Source organism: Nyctibius grandis, chromosome 3, assembly GCF_013368605.1.
Source record: "Nyctibius grandis isolate bNycGra1 chromosome 3, bNycGra1.pri, whole genome shotgun sequence".
Lineage (NCBI taxonomy): Eukaryota > Metazoa > Chordata > Aves > Nyctibiiformes > Nyctibiidae > Nyctibius > Nyctibius grandis.
This window is the reverse complement of record NC_090660.1, coordinates 67,657,147-67,676,882: the sequence shown is the minus strand read 5'-3', so window position 1 is coordinate 67,676,882 and position 19,736 is coordinate 67,657,147. Positions and strand designations below refer to the sequence as shown.

General features: G+C 43.7%; 1 protein-coding gene and 1 long non-coding RNA gene across 6 annotated transcripts in view; one reads left to right on the top strand and one right to left on the bottom strand.

Annotated features, from left to right (window-relative positions):
• LOC137661512 (uncharacterized) overlaps nt 1-1,361 on the bottom strand; it is a 43,125-nt gene extending 41,764 nt beyond the window's left edge. Inside the window, exon 1 of the long non-coding RNA XR_011047869.1 lies at nt 364-1,361. This is a non-coding gene — a long non-coding RNA (uncharacterized lncRNA). The remainder of the gene's footprint in view (nt 1-363) is intronic.
• Nucleotides 1,036-19,736, top strand: part of PCMTD1 (protein-L-isoaspartate (D-aspartate) O-methyltransferase domain containing 1) — a 58,237-nt gene continuing 39,536 nt past the window's right edge. For 2 of the 5 annotated variants that reach the window (XM_068397087.1, XM_068397083.1), the window contains exon 1: nt 1,603-1,859. The gene's annotated coding sequence lies outside the window, so the exon portion shown is untranslated. Of the gene's footprint in view, nt 1,096-1,602; nt 1,860-2,325; nt 2,386-8,479; nt 8,574-19,736 lie in introns of those variants that run through there. The other 3 variants (XM_068397084.1, XM_068397086.1, XM_068397085.1) reach the window with 3 other exon arrangements.

Genomic DNA, 19,736 nt, shown 5'->3' with positions numbered 1-19,736 from the left:
CTATTGAATCCCTCAGTCCAAGTAACAAAAGACACAATTATTTCTCAGTCTTAGCCTTAGCAGAAACTCTCCTCCTTCTGTTGCCAATTATCTCCACCTCAGCTGTTGCCATCTACAACCATTGTGTCCTGCAGGTTCTAACTAATTCTGCCGCCCCAACAGAGTAATACTCACTCCTTGCCTCTTACCAGCTACATTTTTGTGTACTTCATTTCTCAGGGCTTTTACTTAGAAATCCTGTTCCACCAGTACTCAAACTTTGGCTAAAGCTCAAAACTTTATGCCTCTCAGCTGCATTTCGCAAAACTCTCAATACTTAAACCACTCCAGATTAAATTATCGTTGTAAATGTCACCAAATTACCTTAATTGCTGTTTTTATTGTAACATCCACTCTTGATCTTCAGGTTTTCATACCCAGTACCTTGAAATCCATAACTACTACACCTTTTGACAGATCATTTGGTGAATATGAACTTACTGTTACACAAGTGTGTATATAATCCATTTTCTGATACTGATCTCCAGTGTTTCTCCTTCCTTTCCTTAATGGAAAACTAATTAGCCAAGCTACTGCAAGTCCTGACACCTGTGTAATTTTAATTCTTCAAAACACCAGAAGCTTACTTTCACCACTCTCTGACTTCCCAAATCTCATGTCATTCCTTCAGCCCCCTTTGAAACTGAACATGAGACGAGGCCTCACTTGAAACCAGAGCTCAGAATGACCCAGTACTTTTGAACACCTCGGTCTTCACCACCCGGTACCAGGGCCCCAGGACATCTCGACCTCTACTTACTCCTGTCTATTGCCTTCCACAGTACTTCCTCCTTTACCAAATTCCTCTGAGTTTTCCCTGGGATCTCTCTTCCTCCCTGTTGTTTTTCCAACTATCTCATCTTTCAGAGCATCGGCAACATCAGAGCCTGACGTCCCTTCTCTCCAAGGGGGCAGCGCCACTTTCTACCTCCCCTTGTGAGAGGCCCTACAGAAGCGGGAACTGAGACGCCGACCTCCCCCTCGCCTCGGCTCGTCAGAGAACGGCGAAAACGCCAAAAAAACCTCGGAGGCCCGTTGTAAGCGGAACGATGTCGGGTGAGTACCGACCACCTCGCGCATTTTTTAACCACGGGGCCTGAGAGGCGGCCTATCCTCTTTCGCCCTGCGGCGTTGCGGCTCCTCACCCCGCGGCGGGCCCCGACCCCCGCCCGAAACGCGGGCGTTTGTTTCGCCCCGCCCGCCCGGCTCCACTGCGAGAACCCGGTCCTGTTTTCCTTCCTCAGCGGCTCACGGGGGACAAGCGGGCCGCGGGCCGCCTGCCGCGGGGCCCGACCCCGGGAAGGGCCTTCCAGCCTCGTGGGGGAGGGGGCAGCCTGTGGCCGGGCGCTACCGCGAGGACTCGGATCCCCACGCCCCCAGGCGACTGGTGACGAGCGCAGTGAACAGCGCTCTCCCATTGGCTCTCGGGCTGGCAAAGCGCGGCCAATCACTGCTCGAAGCGGAGCGACTCACCTCCCCCTTCCAAACCGCCCCGTGACGCGGAGGGGGTTCGGCCGCCTGCGAAGGCAGGGTCACGTGACCCTCTGTTTACATCCTCTCAGCTGTTAGGGCTCCTCCTCCCCGCCCCGTCGCTCACGCCAACACGAGCGGCGGTGGCCCACGGACCCCTGTGACGTGCGGGCCGGAACAGGGTAACGCCGGGGCACGCCGCCCTCCGCCTGCGCCAGCTCCCGCTACCTCGGTGATCGCCCCCTCTGCGCTCCACGCCGGCGACCGGAGCTCTCTCCCGCCTGCATTTCCCCTTAGGCGGGTCTCGCCGCTGCCGCCCCGCGCAGGGTCCGGGGCCCGCTGCACAAGGGGTGAGTGTCCCGCGGGGGTGGTGGCGGGCAGAACTGCGCTCCTCGGCCGCGCTGTGCGGCGTGGGGGCCGCCGTCGGACAACCAGGACGGTGAGTTGCGGTGGGGCGGAGGGCGGCCCACCGGCCCCCTGCCCTCCCCTCGCCTGCACGGGCGCTCCGGTTCCCATTGTCCGTTGGCCCCGCACGCAGGCGCGCGCCCTTTGAGGGGCGGGGGGGGCGGAGAGGTTGTTTTCGCGCAGCCGGGACAGGGCGAAGGCTTGGTGCTCCCGTCTGCGGGGTGAGGAGGGACGGGACGGGGAGAGTGTGCGTACGGCCTTCGGCAGCCCATTCCTCCTCCTCCTCCTCCTCTTCCTCCTGCGCCCGTTCCCCTCCCCCCCGCGTCCTTTCGCCGCCTGCGTAATAAATAATCTGTGGCCCAGAAAGGAGTGGGAGGAAAGGTGGTTGATGTAGGGTCAGGTGCGAGGGGACGGGGACAAGAGTGAAGGTTCCAGCCTTCAGATCCGGGCGAGGAGGGGGGTAGAGACAAGGTGAGGCAGCGCTCGTCCCCCGCAGCGGCTCTGCGGCCTGCCTCCTCTCCGTTACGGCTCGGGTGTTTTGCCTTTGAGGAGATGCAGTGAGAACGGGAGCTTAAATTTTTTTTTCTTTTTTTTTCTGTCCTGGGCCCTCACAGCCTCAGGGTCTTGTGGGGGCTTGTGCCGTCCAGGTCCACGCATTTTGGAGGAGGCAAAGGGGAGTGTGAGACAACGTCTTGTTTTAAGAAAAACCTCTGGGCTAAGGAAGGGTATCTCTTCTGTCGGGAGAGGAGGTGGCGTGGCAGGAGCAAGGGGGAGATACTTCGTTTACATAAACACAGTGCGTAAAAGGCCCGGTAACTTCGCTTTCCGGCCCGTGAGCCACGGTGGGCAGGCGGCGGCGGGAGCCGGTGAGCGTTCCCGGCGGCGGGAGCCGGTGAGCGTTCCCCGCGGCAGCCGCGGCGGAAGGTGAAGGCTGCCTCTGCCCCCGCTTTGCCAGCGACGCACATTTTGTCTCTTGTTTACGTTGTGGTCTCTGTTTTGGCTGGGAGCAGCGTAAGGGGAGGAGCAGGAACTCGCTCCGGGGCAGCCACCTCCACCCCGCTCTGTTTTCTTTGTTGTTATCTGCGCGGGGGAGGCGTCCCGGGGTCACGTCTGCCCGGAGCTGAGCTGCGGTCTGCGGTTAACGTGATGCCTCTTCGGCCCCAAACCTCGGGCCGCCTTCTTCTGTGCATGTGCAGGTCTGCTCTTCCCTCCGCGTTTGCCCTCCTCCCCCCTGCCTCGGCAGTTGTCAGCGGCTCGCAGTGAAGTTGGAGGAAGGGGAAGGGAGGGCGGAGGGGGAAGGAATCTTGGCATTTATTTGATACGTAGTCGGCAGCCTGGGCCTGCTTTATACGGCTCTGTCGTCTTTGATAGCAAAAGGGAAAAAAGAAAAAACTCCTGTGGTGGAAGGGCAGAGGATGGAAGACGAAAGAAAACATCTTTAGGGTCTGCATGAGGGAAGAGATGGAAGTACTGAACTGCTGCAAGGTGTGGAGAATGCTTGTGTCCCTGCAGTACTTAGCAGTGCACATGTAGTTACTGTTCTCCTCGTGGGTGTTTTTCGCTCCTGTCAGGTAAAAGTCAAGCACAATTGAACTGTAGACTTTAGCAAGGAAGTAAGGTTTCTTATGCTAATGAGCAGTAAAGTTTGAGACACACACAAAAGAGAGACACAGGTAAGGCTAGTCAGCACTTCAGTGAATTAATGAAGATACCCAATCCCTCTGGACCATATGCCCTCTGTATTACAGAGAATGCTTTTAAGATGCAAAAAAGTCTGATGCTTAAAGTTAATATCGACAAGAGTGTTCTGTGAGAATGCCTTTGTAACCATAATTCATTATTCTTGCAAATGAATCATAATATGTGTGATACATTTTTTTCCCTCCCCACAGGACCCTTCCCTTACTCTGGGCAAACCATCTGTGGAAGGAATCAGGGATGGATAAATGTAGCTGTCTTCTGCAGAACTCCTGCCTGATTTGTTGGGAAAGTTTGAAAAATATTTTGGATGTGTAGGTGGACAAATGTATGAAAGATCTGACTTTGCGTGAATAAATATAATGATGGGAGTGTAAGTAGTACGTGAGTGAGGTCAGAGAGCCACAATGAGTGCTTTGGACATGGACAGTTAGCCAGATGTTCTTTACAACAGTCACTGTCCCTCAGAAATGCAAGGAAAAACAATTGGATGTTGTTGGGAGGTCTGCAGTGAGGAACATGTTGTGAAATTACAGAAATAGAAAAAAGTATGTAATACTGGACAGCCCTGGATGGCCAAATGTTATCACTGGGTCTGTGCAGGATTAAGTTCCTTCTTTGCATAATCTCTGATCCTCACTCCAGAATTCTTGTAAAAATCTTTCTGCCTCTCCTAATTGGCTTTCGATCTGGGTTTTCTGTGTCCAGTCTCAGACTTTGTGTTGTGACTTGCTTTAGATATTTGACCAGCCAGTTTCAATTTTGCAGTACTCTATTTATAAATTTATGAAGTCTTGCCATTTTTATAGTCCTAATCTTGGCAGATTGGTGATTTTTATTGCTCAGTCTTCTGTTTGCTGTCACTGAATGCCCCAAGCTGCAGCAGCTCCTTTTGAAGAGGCTTCTGCTTAATAGGAGACTAAGAATAGGACCTGACTGCCAGACATATATTGTAGTTTTCCGTGCCTGTGCTGAACCATACCAGAGCAGTCATTGGCTGTGTTTCTGTGAACTTGGAAGTGCGGTTGCTTTGAGATGGTAAGTGTGTATTCTGAAGCTAAAGGTAGGCTTAAACATTGTATCAGTGCAGGTGGAAGTCACTAAAGGGCGTATTGGCTGTGACTTTTTTTTTTTCAGGCAGACTTGAAAGAAAAAACAGTAACACAAAGATGAAATTAGAGGTTCTTACTGCAAGACATGGTTAGCAATACGGAGTTTGTTTCCCAAAGATGCTCCCAAAAGTCAGTATAGGCAAGATAATTTTTCCATGCAGTGTTCCAGAAAGGTTTATTCCAGGAGTTTTAGGAGTTCCCCAAAACAAATACATTAAAAGCAATTCTGAAATAGTTAGGCTGAATGGGAATGCTCATCCCAGTCTTCAGTGCATGGTGAGAAACACCTGAGAATACAGTCATTGCTTCTGGATGAGAAGTGCCTTTACACATACCTGTCCTCTTTGTTTCCTGTTGTATACCCATTTTTAGCAGGAATGTCACAGAGATCTCCCGTTTTACCCAGCTAAACTGAAAGTGATGCTCTGAAGCTAATCATTAATTAGCTCTCTGAAGTGCCTTGAAGTCTACAGCACTTGGCACTCTTGAATGCAAACATCATTGAATATTATCTCATTTATTTTACCTACTTAGAATGTAAATTCCTCAGAGCAAAAGTGGGAAGAATATATGTGCCATCTTGTTTTGCAAATGAGTAATCAGGTATGTGACTGGCCTAAAGGCACTCTAGGAATCTTCTCATAGAGTCAGTAGTTGATCTGTATGCTTCATCTTCTTCAGCGAATGAGTGTGGATTTTTTTGGTGGAGAATTCTTTCAATGTATCTGCTTTGTAGAACTGTGATTACACTGTTCCACTTCCTTTTATGCAGTTCTAAGGAGTAAAGTGAGGTAGTTTATATTAAATATTATGGGTATAATTACGTTAAAACATCAGGAAATAACTGCTGTGCTCCAATTCCTTTGGGACTTATTTGTGTGCACTGGATGTTAATGAGAGCCTTCAGGCCTGCCTAATGCAAGCTCTTAAAGCAGTTGCTGCTGCTGTGCTGTTTAAGAAAATTGGACTGGACTTCTGGGCCTTGAAGAAAGGATAGAATTTGTAGCAGCTTAGGATGCTGAATATTATTTTTTTTGCAGGACTGAAAGATAGCTGGCTGCCATTCAGAATAGTAGTGTTCTTTGTCCTTTTTGTCCTGCTACATCATGCCATCTTCACGTTTCAGAGTTAGTTGCTACTGCAAAGTTGGCAGTGATGTTAACTAATCCCAAGGAGCTTGAAATGTATTTCTGATCAGAAGCTTATTGGAAACCTTGAAAGTAAGTAAAAGTAAACTGAAAGTAAAGATGTCTTTAAAAATGGCAGTTAGTCCTAAGAAACTTATTTCTGTAAGCAAGAAGTATTGGAAGTTGTCTCTTGAGAGCAACTGTGATGTCCATTGCTTATACGTTGTGACTGCGATTGACATGTGACTTACTTCTCCACAAATTTTATCAGTCCTTTAAATTGAAGGACAAAAATAGAAATTGTCCTTCATTGTGAGGAGAAAACAATGATTTAGAAGTCATCATAGAGCAGTTTAAAAAAAAAAAAAAAAAAACAAAAAAACACAACCCACAACAAAACCCCAAACTCCACAGCCCTGGAATAGCTTAGAGGTGACATCAGGAGTCACCATGGTAACTCTCAGGCTACAGATTCTGGTGTATTCTCATGTGGGGGAGTTCTAGAGTGGGGAGGTGACTGTGTAGCAGGAGTAAACTGCTCCTCTGGTTAAAGGGCTGTCTTGTGGCAGAAAAAGGCTTGGAGCCCACTACTTAGATGATGCATTTAATGAAGTCTAATTTTGGAGTCTGGCTTTGTTTCATACAGTATTTAGCAAAGAAAGGATGTAAAGATCTAGTTTATTACAAGTGCAGAACATTGAGTTGTATGAGTTGCACAGAGTTGGAGATTGAAGATATTGTGTGTGTTGTTAAGGTGATGTAAAATGTTGATGCTTAGAATTTCTCTCAAGTATTGCATTTCACTCCAGATTTTCTCAAAGTAGTATTTGTTCAGCATACAGTTGGATAACAAATGCTGAATATGGATTTGCAGTGTTTCTAGGATGTAAAAGACAAATGGAATTAATGTTTAAAAACTTGTTCGAGGAAACAATCCAGAACGTACCAACAAAAACTGAATTAGGTTTAAAAACCAATTAAAAAACTAATAGGCTTGGAGCAAGTGGTTTGATAGCAACGTGGGGTGTTTGGAATCCTGTATGAAGGACATCTATGTGAAGGTGCTATAGGGCATCTGAGTTGTCATCATGGAGCGATTAGATAAGAATATGTGCACAACCAACCTTGTGCGGCAGCGTGGTGACTAAACAGGATCTCTGTCCTGATAGTTTTTAGAACTTGGTGATGACAGACTGCATGTTCAGTTCTGGTTACAAGTCAGAGTGTCTCCGGGTTCTTTCTTTTGGTCACTTTTCTTATGAGTCTTTTGGCCAGTGATGCCTTAGCTTTTATCTGGTTGCTTTTCCAATCCTAACTCTTGCATTCCTTTGAAAGGATGCATCCCTTGGCTTTATGCGGTTTGTGTTCTGTATAGGAGTCTTAAATCACAGAACAACAGCAGCTCTTCGTGCTTATTTGTGGGGAGGAAAGGACAGGATGTGGGCAGAAGAGTTTTTGGTTGTGTTACTCAACACTGATTGTTGCCATATCGTAGGCCAAGTAGCCTATAGTTAGCATGAGCACCTAAAATAGCACTAGGGGTTGGTATTTAAGCACCTGAGTAACATAACAAGTATCAAAAGCTTGCTGTTACTATTACAAAAACTTTTCTTTGCATGATTTCTAAATAGATAATGCTTGTTAAAGCTGTCAGTAATCATGATTATTTCTTCCTTTTTTTAACAGTTGGCTTGTTAAAGTCTTAAATGATAGGTACATATTTCTAATGGCAGATTAAGCAATCTTGAAAACTATTTTCAGGATGAATAGCAGGAACTTTGTAATGCTGGATAATGTTCCACCAGGAGGCATTTGTCTGTCATTGGGAAGATTTTTTCTTTTTTCTTTTTTTTTCCAGCAAATGTCTACAAATGTTTTTATAAGTCTAGCAGTAGTAATTAGAATCAAATTAGAGTTCTTATACAATAGTAGTTTAAGATGTAGTGACAGGCAGTATGCAGTAATACAGTAAACACAAAATACTTGTGCTCCTGAGTGTAACTATTCAAAGTATGTGTATTGGTACTATCCTTCAAGCAAAGCAAATAACATTTGCTATCAGCTCCTGTTGTCTTCAGGAGTGAAAGGGAACTAAATTTCAAGGAGAACATCTGAGACATGACATGTCTTACTTAATGGTTTGTTCATATTTTTTTAAAAAAAAGACAAACCTGCTTCTCCAAAAAGCGATACCTGCATCATCAATGTATGACTTCCATAAGTGAAGTGATACAAGTCATTGGAATTGTTTATGGTGATAGCTAGTGAATCACATCTAGCAATTGATATGCCTGTGGTGCTGCTGTCCCAAATGAAAGGCTTGATTCCTATAAATGGTTGTTTTAACATTGAAAGAGGAATTAGGACCATGTGGTTGGGAGAAAATGAGAAGTGGTTACTATTCTGAGAATTTATTTGTGTTATTTCTGTAGCAAATGTTTTCAGCGGATATTCAGGAATTGCCATGTGTTTTTTTTGACAGTTATTTGAAAGAAAAAGCCAAGTAATGCTCCTCAACCCAGTCAGGTTGCTATATAATGGTCTATACATCGAAGTTAAAAAAGAGAACAGAGTTGGAGCCACTATCCTGGTAATCGTATTTTCAAGACAATTGTTTTTGCTTGATAGGTATGGCTAACATGTATGCAAATCAGCATTGCTGAAAGAATGAACTCTGAAGTTCACTAAAGGAGATGCTTAATTTCAGCAAATGAAGCAAAAGGTTAGTATTCCTGCAGTACTAATAATCTCAAGTAATCAGGAATGCTGTGAGTATTTCTACTAAGACATCAGTTTGCCATTAAAGGATTTGATTTCCATCTGAAAAATCTTTGCCCGAGACCCATAAAGTTCTTGTTTACTCTTGTTGTTTGTTTTGGATTCTGGCAGGTGGGGTTTTGCTGGCTCTTCTTCTGCTGGGGCATGTGGCCCTGCTGTTTATTTGCAAAACTCTCCCCTTCTTGAGAATGAACTGCGATATTGTTTCATTCAGTGTAGTTACCTGCTGTCCAGCTTCTTAAGCTTTACTGTGTTCTTCCTTCAAGAAACTCTAAATTTGGCATTACTGCAGTCAGGTCAGTGAAACAGGAAGGACACAGAAAAGTTGAGTTGCTGAGTTTCTTTATAACTTCTGCTGAGCTGACAGGTGCGACATTATAAATCCCATAGGCCTTAGTCTCTGGTTATATACTTCAACTAATTATGCATTCATTATGACTAAGACTCATTACTGGGGAGTTTCCTGAGATTCTGTGATGTTTTCTGGAGTAACTTGGTTAGACAGAAAAAGTCAGTGTATGATTTGACTTATCCATTCTGGGATGCTCTAGACAAACTGGAGTTGTTCATGATATAACTAAGGCAGGTTATGTGACTGTAGCAGCCTCTTGTGTTGTATCTGTAAACTACACTTCTCTTAGGTGAAAACCATGTGCTTTGTGTGACTGAAAAAACCTGATGGGTGGTAGGATTATGGGGATGAAGATATGCTTATATCGTGGAAGTGCACAGCTGCTATGTCAAGCAATGATAGGCTCTCAACTTCCATTTCTTGGTGAAATATTTATATATCTTGAAATGGTTACTGAAGCTTTCCCAGATGCTCCAAATACCCTCTAGACCACATCTGTTGTTAGTACTGTAAGTGAATCATAACTTTGGAGCCATATTTGCAATAGCACTTGATCCATACCTGGAGACAAAAGCAATAGTGCAGAAACATTTTCAAGTTAAAAAATGTACTTACGTATTTTGGTTTTGGCTTTTAAAGAAGGCCTATAAGGGGTTTTGTTGAAGTATTTCTAGTTCTTAGTTCAGGCATGCATGGCTCCAGGTCCAGCCAGTAGTGAGGCTAAGCACGTATTCTCAGTAGCACACAGACATGCATATTCAGCATGTATGTGTATAAATACGTAGTTGGCCACCACATCAACACAGAAGACACAGCGCTAATGCAAGCACAAACAGTGCCAACGGCCTTATCCTGTTGCCCTTCCTGGATGATCAAGCTGAATGTCTGCTAGTGGCAAACACATGCATGTATATCACAGAATCACAGAATCATCTTGGTTGGAAAGGACCTTTAAGATCATTGAGTCCAACCATCAACTCAACACTACCAAGTCAACCACTAAACAATATCGCTAAGCACTACATTGCTCGTCTTTTAAATACCTCCAGGGATGACAACTCCACCACTTCCCTGGGCAGCCTGTTCCAATGCTTGATAACCCTTTCTGTGAAGTTTTTCCTAATATCCAATCTAAACCTCCCCTGGCGCAACTTGAGGCCGTTCCCTTTCTTTCTATCACTTCTTACCTGGGAGAAGAGACTAACACCCTCCTCGCTACAACCTCCTTTCAGGTACTTGCATACAGCAATAAGGTCTCCCCTGAGCCTTCTTTTCTCCAGGCTAAACCACCCCAGTTCCCTCAGCCGCTCCTCATAAGACTTGTTCTCTAGACCCTTCACCAGCTTCGTTGCCCTTCTTTGGACTCTCTCCAGCACCTCAATGTCTTTGTTGTAGTGAGGGGCCCAAAACTGAACACAGTATTCAAGGATATATATATATCCTTGGAAGGATCCATATATAGTATGGATCCTTCCAGTTACTGGGTTTAGACACCTGTTCTGCCCTGAAACTGGCCCTGGGCTCTATTTATCTCCCATTGCCTCTTGCACAAACATACTCAGCCACCCCAAAAATGTTACAGGCTCTCCAGCAGCTCATTTGGACTCCCCTTGCCCTCCAGCAGCCAGCTCCTTCAGTTGCCTCACTAGGACAGTCTGCGCCATCCCTGGTTCCCAGGCTGTGCTGCTGGTTTGCTGGCTGCTCTGGCTTTGTACTCCCTGTGATCACACCCTGACCTTCAAAAGCTCACCCCCTCTTTTGCTGGCACCGCAGACCCATGGGCCCCTGTGACCTGTGGTCTGACTCCACGTGTCACAGACGCACATGCACACTGAATAGAGCCCCAGGAAACGAGTTACAAAAGGAGATAATGGGCAGACAGGACAGAACGCTGTGATTTGAGGCAGAGTGCAGCTAGACACACGTACTGACCTGCAACCTGTTCACAGGTGACCTGTCCCTCTTGTCACCATAGCCCTGGTTTTCCCATGCTTGTTCCTCTCCAAGCCACTTTTGATCCTGCCCTTTCCCCACCTTTGGTTCCTCCCCTAAACATCCTATGACAGGACTTGTGCAATCCCCAAGTGCCTTTCCTCTGCATCCCATGGTAAATCGAGTAGCCCTGTGAGTGGTCGCACCTCTCGGTCTGAAAAGTGCCCTGGAGAAGCCTGGTGGTGGTGGGGCCTGTGATAGCCCTGGAAGCAGCTGCGTCAGGGTGTTCAGGTAGGTTCCCCCATCTGCAAGTGTGCCTTTGGTCCTTTTTCTGTGTGCAGAATAGCTTTCATTTGCATAACCTAACAGGGTTAACTTTGATATGTGCTGGCAAATAATCTGTTTAATCATTTGCAAGCACAGTTGAAAATTTATGGTAGAAGTTACTGGCTGGCCACGCGTGTGCATACTGTTACAAAAGCAGTATTTTGAAATGTTACCTCAGAGTAGGGTGTTTTAATAGCAATAGGAACAGGGAGAACGCTAGAATGATTAAATAAAACGTTGTGGAACAGGCTTTGATAGCAAGCTTTGGTAACAGTAGTATTGCTGTAACCTTTTCATGTGTAAAATAAGGAGTTGATTTTTTTTTTTCTGGATGACCAGCTTTTGTGTAGAGACTTCTTTGGTAGATTTTTAAAATATATTTTGTTTGTAATGGACTTGTATGTTTTGACATACAGTTTTGCTAAACCGTCACTTTCCTTTGGTAAGAACCACGAAGGGGTAGTTAATCTTTGTTTTATATAAAGTAAGTATCGGACATCTTCAGAAATAGGGATTTATGGACAAGGTTATGTCACTTTAGGGTATGCTGTTCATAGATTTACAGTATGTCTGGAGAATGAAGTAGATTATGACATGAGCCTTAAAGTGTGAGGTGCTTGGAGATACAGAAGTGCCTCCCACTGTAAGAGAAGATTAGGTTCGTGGCCGCCTGAGGAACCTGAATATACATAAGTCTATGGGACCCGACGAGATACATCCCAGAGTCCTGAGGGAACTGGCTGACGTAGTTGCCAAGCCACTCTCCATGATACTTGAAAAGTCATGGCAGGCAGGTGAAGTGCCTGGTGACAGGAAAAAGGGAAACATTACAGCTGTTTTTAAAAAGGAGGATGCTGGGAACTACTGACCTGTCAGCCTCACCTCTGTGCCTGCGAAGATCATGGAACAGATCCTCCTAGAAGCTATGCTAAGGCACATGGAGGACAGGGAGTTGATTCGAGACAGCCAGCATGGCTTTACCATGGGCAAGTCCTGCCTGACCAACCTAGTGGCCTTGTAAGATGGAGTGACTACATCAGTGGACAAGGGAAGAGCTACAGATGTCGTCTGTCTGGACTTCTGTAAGGCCTTTGACATGATCCCCCACAACATCCTTCTCTCTAAATTGGAGAGATATGCATTTGATGGGTGGACTGTTCAGTGGATGAGGAATTGGTTGGATGGTCACATCCAGAGGGTAGTGGTGAACAGCTCAATGTCCAGATGGAGACCAGTGACAAATGGTGTCCCTCAGGGGTCTCTACTGGGACCAGTACTGCTTAATACCTTCATCAGTTATATAGACAGTGGGATTGAGTGCGCCCTCAGCAAGTTTGCAGACGACACCAAGCTGAATGGTGCGGTTGACATGCCTGAGGGACGAGATGCCATCCATGTGAACCTCATGAGGTTCAGCAAGGCCAAGTACAAGGTCCTGGACCTGCGTAGGGACAATCACTGGTATCAGTACAGGCTAGGGGGCGAAGGGATTGAGGGCAGCCCTGTGGAGAAGGACTTGGGGGTACTGGTGGATGAAAAGGTGGACATGAGCCACCAATGTGTGCTCGCAGCCCAGAAAACCAACTATATCCTGGGTTGCATCAAAAGAACCATGACCAACAGGTTGAAGGAGGTGATTCTGCTCCTCTGCTCTGATGAGACCCCACCTGGAGTACTCCGTCCAGCTCTGGAGTCCTCAGTACAGAAAAGACATGGACCTGTTGGAGCGAGTCCAGAGGAGCACCTTGAAAATGATCAGAGGGCTGGAGCACCTCTCCTACGAAGACAGGCTGAGAGAGTTGGGATTGTCCAACCTAGAGAAGAGAAGGCTCCAGGGAGACCTTAAAGCAGCCTTTAAGTACTTAAAGGGGGCTTATAAGAAAGATGGGGACAGACTTTTTACAAGGGCATGTTGTGATACCACAGGGGGGAATGGTTTTAAACTAAAAGAGCGTAAATTCAGACTAGTTATAAGGAAGAAATTTTTTACGATGAGGGTACTGAAACACTGGAACAGGTTTCCCAGAGAGGTACTAGATGCCCCATCCCTGGAAACATTCAAGGTCAGGTTGGACGGGGCTCTGAGCAACCTGATCTAGTTGAAGATGTCCCAGCTCATTGGCGGGGGCGGGGACGGGGGACGGACTAGATGACCTTTAAATGTCCCTTCCAACCCAAACCATTCTATGATTCTATGTGCGTGATCTGGGGATTAAAAATAAAAAGTTAGGTGCAAGTAGATACCCATCACCGTCTTTGACAAGACAAAAGTAACTGTTAGTGTGCATGTGTTTTAGTAAACAAGTTACATTTGAAAAAAATTGGTGAATCCAGTGTAATGCATCTGGAAGATTGCATCGGTGAAAGAATTTTGTAGTATGGTTCTGAGGAAAAGAAGCAGGAAACAGGAGTAGGCATTACTCATTCTTCCCTCTTGAGGATTACAGGGCTAAGCAATAAAGTAATTTCTCAAAACATACTGTTGCATTTCACTGGACTATTTTAAGAATCTAGTAAACAGGATCAAGACTTGATTTTTTTTTTTTTTTTAATCTAGTTAGTGTTTCATAAGAGGAGGATGCATAGTAAAGTGGAAATTCTCAGGCTGTGAAAGTAAACATTTTGATAGTACAGTGTTAAAAGTTGTTTGTGCTGCGATTATTGCATGCTATTTGATGCTTTTAGATATATTTCTAAAGATCAGAAAACCCAAAGGTTTCAGTGCACTTGGAGCTTGATAAAGTTGATTGGTATTTTTGGTTTTTGTTTGGGACTGGTGTTGTTTTTTTGTAGAGACTGCAGTAAATGCATAGCTCTAAGATGAGGTTTCAAGTGTCAGGAATGTAACCATCTTCTATTTTTACACTTGACCTCATTTCTATTTTCTTTTGCTAAAGGCAACAGGCGTATGTTGTTCTGTTGCTGTTGGAAGTGAGTTATTTAAATAACTTGAAATGTGTATGTGCAATAAGCTTTTGAACTTTAGCACTGTCTGAAATAGTGAATATTTTGTCATGGGCCACATTTCGCTTACTCAAAATTATGTAAACTGTGACTTGATCTGCTTAAGAACTATAGCTGCAGAAACTACATTTGTGGTAAAACATTAGGAAAGTATGTTTCAGTTCTTGTACTAAACCTGCTTTGTATGTCATGATAAAAGAGGATTCTTCCTTCTTCCTCCCCAGCTGTTATTAGTGGCTCTCTGAAGGTGATACTGAAAGTAAAGAAGCATCATATTTTACTGTGGTTTATTACCTTCTGGTCACCACAGACTAAATTATTAAGCATTTCCTTTTATGAAAAGAAACAGGTTTTGTTTTACTAGTTCCTCTGAAATATGTGCAGAGACAGCAGTTTCTTTTCTCAAAAACAGGTGCATGATACAGACTCAGTGAATATCAGACATCTGTATGTATTAAGCATGACTGATTGATATCTGTCTTATGAAGTCCTGATATTTTAGTCTTGCCAGTGAACAAGCCACTATCACCTGGTACCTCCTGTTTCTGTGGGCCTGTTAGGCCTTCTAGAGAAGCTTCTCATCTTTCTCCTTTCTCCCAGCCAGTCTGTGATAAAGCAGTACTCTTCAACTAGTTTATACTTCACAGACTTAAAATAGTTGTAGACTGGGAATAGGCAGAGCTGTAGTCACACCTCTCAGGGACCGAGACCTTTAAAAAGAGTGTGCTACGTAAGAGGACTGCCAGGTTCTTTCATGGACACTTCTGTCAGAGAAAGGGTAGGGGATCTTCTATATGTTGGATGTTGGGTTCAGCTGACATCCTTTGACTGTAAGATCTTTTGGTGGAACTTGAACAGGTCACTAAGCCATCTTAGGCTCCCCGGAGATGAGACCATTTTATGCAGTGTCTTACAAACAAGCACCACCAAACATTTTGGACCGGCGTAGGCAGAGAAACAATACTAATTGTTTTGAAATCTACAGCTGATGGTATACTATAGGGTACACAGAATTGGGCAGAGCTAGTGTTCATTCACTCGTAAAGGTATACGTACAGCCTCTTGAGATGTAATCACCAGTTTGCGTATAGTTGACCTCTAATCATAAGCGACAAGCTGGCAACTGTTGTTTTGTTGACATCTTATCACTGTGTACTGTGAAAAAAGTATGCCATGCTGCTCTGATTGAGTACTATTACCAGGAACTGTCTAGTTCTACCACTCAAGCTGCGTCATATGCTGCCATAGACATCAGTTCTTGTCGTTGTCAGTCAAGTATTCAGACTTTTGTTAGCAGTTAACGCTGCTCTCTGAAATTATTGAAATAATTTAGTGGGGTTTTTTTTTTTAAATCTTGTAGACTATCATTGGACTTGCACAGTGAATTTTAGTTCTTTGTTTTTTCTAATGAAACTAGCTAACATCATCTTTCTTTTTGGAAAATGATTTTCAGAGCACTTAAGAGGCTGTTTTGTTATCGGCACTTCTGTTCATCTGCTTCAGAATACGAGGAGGAGCTGGTTCTGGGGACTGAGCAGCTACTCATTATTAATACTGTCCATCAATAATGGACAAACTCTTTATGCCTGACAGACCAATGTCTTCTGCACAGGTAATAATGTCAGGTGCCTAAAATCTCGTGAGAATTTTGCAAAGATGGGCTCATCAGAGTGTTCCAGAGCTGTTTATCATCTCATCAGCCTCTCATCCATGGAGGCTTTTTCATTTTACAAATAAGAGCATTTCTTAACAAAAGTTTTATGGCAGATACTGGCTAAATTAAAAAGTACTGTGAAATTAGATACTAGCAAATCCTTTTAAGAAAAGGAAGTGTTTCTGTATGTGGTCCCCATTTGAAGCTTTTTGTAATATGAATGACTAGATTCAAAATGTTTGTAGGTGTGCAAATCCCAAAGATCTCATGATTTGAGGTGGGATGTGGGGGGAGAATAATTTTGTGCAGATGACCAACAGGTATTCTTTACTAGCAATTAATAAGTCAGTAAACTAGGGCAGTGAGACAGCTTTCCTGTCTCAGCAGGGAGTTTTTGCAGGATATAATTAAGTAAGGTCAGTTAGTGGCCCAGAGGGCATGCTAGATGGTGAACATTGAAGCTGGGTCTGTGGTGACCATAGTGACAACTATTGGAGAATCATAAGCACAGCCCTAAGTAGACAGAGACTTGTTCTCTGAGGGTATAGGGCTGCTTTAGTGCTTACTGGGTCTATAGATCTGCACCTTTAAATTTCAGAAACTATCCTGTACTCTAGGTTTCATCCCAGTATGGGAAATTACACTGCTAGCTGTCTCAGGTGGAGATGGTGAACTCTTATTTCTTAGTTTTGAAGTAGGCATCCAGAAAATGTTTATGTGGTGTCACAGGTGGGAAACTTTGAAAAAGAAACTGCTTCTGAAGCCTGTGAGGCTCAGCTTTGCAAACATTTTTTGGTTACACAGATTTTAAGCAGTAAGGAGAACTGAGTCAGGATGTGGTGTTAAGCTATGCATTAGAAGTTCCATCCAGGAAATACGTAGGATTCTTTGCTTTGCTTTGTAATAAAAGGTAATAAATTTTGAAGTCTTCATCAGCATACCTGAAAACAGGTTTGGCATATAGAACTGGTGTATAGAAAACGTTCCTTTCAGCATTCAATCCTTGCCATCATTTGAAGAGGGCAGATAGAATTTCAGATGAGAAAAACAAATGCAGTACAGAAGAAGACATAGACTGAGAAAGAAATGTAGCCCAGTTCAAAGAAGGAAAAAAAATAGTGCCTTTTTTTTTTTTCCTGGGTGGACAACCAACAAAATTCTCTATTTTATTTTGTACTTTTAAGTTCTGTGAACTGTCTCTGTTTAAAAAAAAAAAAAAAAAAAGAAAAAAAAAAGTAAGAAAAAAAGGTAGCTCCAAAAATTATGCCCTTGTGCAGCTACCAAGGTTAAGGTCATTTGATTATGAAATCTGCGCTCATGTGCTTGTCACTGTTCATAGATTTGTGGAGTGCCATAAGCCTCAGTGCATCTTCTGAGAGAAATGCAGTACCATGTGTGTGCTGTTTGGTGTATTTAGGTGACTGGGGGTGGAGGAGGAGTGAGAGCAAGCACACACCTGGAATCTTGTATAAACAGCTGTTGAAGGCCTAAACAGGAGCATCAGGGTTTAAGCTTACATCAGACTTGACAAACATTTTCTGCCCAAGTAGGTCAATGCAATTCAGGTTAAGTCAGTAGTTGTAGCTGTTTACATTCATTTGGCTTAACTTTAATCCTGTGGTCTGCTTCTTGTTCCATTGCTATATTACAAAGAACCTTGAAGTATGCTTTGTGGAGTGCATTACATTGGAGGGCTGACTGTACTTGGTTTTGTACTTGTTTCAGTTTAACTTGAAAAGCTGCTTGAAATGATCCACTGAACAGTAGATTAGGAGTGAATGTATTTGAGTGAGATGAGTCTAGAGTATAGACTTCAAAAAGGTGTGTTGTTTCTAACAGTTTTCCTTTAGTAACATACAATAGTATGTTTCTGTATCCTGAAAACAACAGTTTTCTTTCTTCCTAAACGATTTGAAGTGACAAAACAAATAGCTGTGGAAGAGAAAGCAGTTCAAGTAGCATCTATTTTTCCAAAGCATTTAGACTTCCTATTGACTTCAGTAGCAGTTTAGCAGCAAGGCGTATGTATAAAAAGCCTAAAAAATGTTTGTAGAGACTTCATTCTGAAATACTGCTGTGTTCCCCAGTTTATTCTGATTTTTTTTATAGTCATCTACTAAAATTACCTCCAGCACACAGTTCGTATTTAGGTTTTCTGCAGCCTTTGCCTGGTGAAGCTCATGTTACAATTTCTCTTTTCCTTTCAGACAGTAATAAATCATTCTGTGTATTCAAAAGGTCCTGCTGAAATCTGAGACTGAGCTCTGCAGTTTGGAGTTGAATTTCCTCTTGGGCAGGAAGGGGAAGCTAAACTAAAAATGGAGTCCTTTTGTTGTAGGAGTTGCTGGACAGGACAAGAACAGGCAAAACATGATCTTGAGTTCATTATGGCTGCAGCAGCGGCACAAATTGACTCTTAACAGAAGTAGGTCTAACACTTGGTTGGTGGCCTGGGAAACTTTAAACCTTTGCTGATGAGAGTGGTGTTGCTGACTTCTGCCATGGGTAAACTGAAACTGTTAAATGGACTGAAGTGTTTCAGACCCTTGTGTGCATTTGTGGTTAATTGCCTTTTATTGCCAGTCACAGAATTTTCCTTTTTGGGGAAACTTAACAGCTGACTCCTAGGTCTATATTAATGAGTAGCTCAGTGGCTTATTGTTGTCTCTTCCCCCTCCTGGGTAAGGTTCACATGTCAATTTTGTATGCCACCTATGAGTTTAAAGTCATGTATAGTCATGTCTTGATTCAGTGTGGTGTGGTGTGCTCCAAGCTGATATCTTAGTGAAAATAGTTCTGAGGAGGAAACTTCCATTACTTCTGAGGAGCAGACTTGAAATATGGCTGATTCCATTATATTTTCTCTCTTGTTTTTCATCCTTTGAAACAAAATAAGAGTCAAGTTAGTAGGCTCAAATAACTTGTATTTTTAAGGAGTCATCTATGTAGAGTCAGGATGTGTCAGTATTACAAGATTCTAAATTTGTAAAATATTTGACATTGTATGGATTTAGCAGAGGCAAGGTTTTGTCTGTCAAATTAACTGGATACCTTGCTAGCATGGTATTTAATTTGTATTTAAGAGAGTGTGCAGTCCTTAGTGACCTAAGGAATTAACTTGAAGTGCGAATGTATTTGTAAAAATTCTGAAATGTGCAAGACTTGTGTCCCTTTGAGAGCTGGCTAATAAACCTTGACAAACCTTACATCTGGTTACTAATTTCTCAGATAAGAGTTTTGCATAGCTTGTAAAATGGTGAAGAATTAAAATGCACTCAACCTGTCAGCACTTCATAGAATCATAGAATGGTTTGGGTTGGAAAGGACCTTAAAGATCATCCGGTTCCAACCCGCCTGCCATGGGCAGGGACACCTTTCCACTAGACCAGGTTGCTCAAAGCCCCATCCAACCTGACGTTGAATACTTTCAGGGGGGGGGCATCCACAACTTCTCTGGGCAACCTGTTCCAGTGTCTCACTACCCTCACAGGAAAGAATTTCTTCCTAATATCTAATCTACACCTACCCTCTTTCAGTTTAAAAACGTTCCCTCTCGTCCTGTTCACTACATGCCCTTGTAAAAAGTCCCTCTCCAGCTTTCCTGTAGGCCCCCTTCAGGTACTGGAAGGCTGCTATAAGGTCTCACCGGAGACAGCCAAAAGACACCTGTTCAGCCAATGTGACAATATTAAAAAAAAAAAAAAAAAAAAAAAAGGTAATTATTTATGATAAGGAATTCCAGTAATATTGGTTATGAGTTAGGTCAGAAACAGGTCAAAGGTGTTGTGATACAGTTGTGGGTTTTTACAGAAACTGGGAAATGTGGTGACGTTTCATTTTCATTGTGAATATGAGAACAAACTTCAAGATAAAGAGTT